Source organism: Puntigrus tetrazona, chromosome 22 (assembly GCF_018831695.1).
Source record: "Puntigrus tetrazona isolate hp1 chromosome 22, ASM1883169v1, whole genome shotgun sequence".
In the NCBI taxonomy this organism is placed as follows: Eukaryota; Metazoa; Chordata; class Actinopteri; order Cypriniformes; family Cyprinidae; genus Puntigrus; species Puntigrus tetrazona.
This window is the reverse complement of record NC_056720.1, coordinates 1,846,564-1,848,409: the sequence shown is the minus strand read 5'-3', so window position 1 is coordinate 1,848,409 and position 1,846 is coordinate 1,846,564. Positions and strand designations below refer to the sequence as shown.

The following is a 1,846-nucleotide window of genomic DNA, read 5'->3' as shown; positions in this document are numbered from 1 at the left end:
GATTGATTGAGGATGTTCTTCTTACTCTGCCCCACCTGCAAATAAAAAATACATATAATTTGTATGAATACTTAGCAAACGTCTCACCAAAATCCCTGTTCTCGTTTAAAATGTAAAATGTTTTATGTGCTGATACTCTCAGTTATGAACAGCGTTTCGTACTGAATATGTGATGAACATTTTAGATTTTGGTTGTAGATGTCACTGCACAATTTTTCCCCATGGACAGTACTAAAGCAAGGCTCAAGGGATCCTCACCTGATGCTGACTGGTCCTGAACTGTTGATTTCAAAGGTTGCTGAGATTTAGAAAAGAATGTAATCCACCCACTAAAGCTACTAATGAGGTTCACACCAGCTCTCCAGCTAAACCAGTGTTCTCTCTCTAGGCTATAAGGAGAAAATATTAAATTCAAATTAGTAACATATGAAATTAGAAATGACTTTTTTTATTGTTTGACTGTTGGTGTTGAGCATAACTGTGACAAAAAGACTTGCCTCAATTTACAGTTTGAGTCTCGCAGTACATCACTGAGCTGCATTGTTGATTTTCCTATGATATTGTTACTCAGATCAAGCTCTTTTAAAAACTGCAGTGCTTTTGTTCCAGCCAAAGACTGAGCCAAACAAGTAACATCTGAAATGGCACAGTCATTTAGACTAAAAAGAGACAGAAAGAGGGATTATATTATTTTCACCCAGTATCCAAAAAAATAACTTTAAGGCTTGATTTTTTAACTCTGCTAAGTAAGAGATAAAGTTAAAAGTGTCCTAATTTAAATTGTTAAAACGATTGATCTGATATCATTTGATTCTTGTATGTGAATGTTACTGACCCCAGCCTCTCTAGTTTACAGTGTGAATCCTTCAGTACGTCACATAAGTGATCCAGTCCTGTGTTTTTCAGTTCATTTCCACTCAAATCCAGTTCTCTCAGATGTGATGGGTTTGATTTCAGAGCTGNNNNTGTAAATAAACCACATTTTAGTTTTTTACAATCACTAAATTCACTTTTTGCTTATTAAAAAATACTTACTGTAAAAACAGAGACACTATTTCAAATTAGTCTACTGTCACTGTCTTTAGCATGTTTCTTCTTACTAAGCAAATATTTGTCAGATTTCAGTATGTGAACATTTATAGCTGCAAAGATTCAAATTCTTCAAAGTTTGTAATGATACACATACTGAACCATCAATCTATTATAAACATTATCTTACTGATGTACAGTGTAATGTTACTAACGCTAATATTTCTAGCTTGCATTGTGGATTCATCAGTAGATCACTGAGGTTTGTCACTCCAGAGTCTCCTAGTTGATTCCCGCTTAGCTCAAGTCCTTTCAGATGTGATGGGTTTGATTTCAGAGCTGAAGTCAGAAGAGCACAACCTTCATCTGTACTATCACAGCCTCTGAAGCTACATGGAGAAAAATGAAATTTTGAAAGTTTTTAAAAGTCTTTATAACATCAAGTTATAACATCTTCCTGGCAAACAGAGAAGGAGTTTCTTGTTTTCACCAGATCTCCTACAAATAAATTTTTTACATTGAGTATAAAGGCCCAAGGATATTAAGAAATTATTTTCTCAGGTGTAAAAATTTGATGAAAACAGATAAGCAGCAGGATGCAAATGTTCAGGTGTTTTCCACACAGCAGAAGCATTTTAATATAATCACTTTGATTTTAAGCATTTTGATTGAAAGTTCCTCACCTCAATCTCTTCAGTTTACAGTTTGAATCCTTCAGTATGTGACATAAGTGATTCACTCCTGTGTTTTTTAGTTTATTCCCACCAAGGTCCAGCTCTCTCAGGTGTGATGGGTTTGATTTCAGAGCCGAAGTCAG

General features: G+C 34.9%; 1 protein-coding gene across 1 annotated transcript in view; it reads left to right on the top strand.

The window, feature by feature from the left end:
• The window catches only part of LOC122327919 (GTPase IMAP family member 8-like), a 295,481-nt gene that overhangs the window by 17,547 nt on the left and 276,088 nt on the right, over positions 1 to 1,846 (top strand). The gene's annotated exons all lie outside the window — the stretch shown is intronic.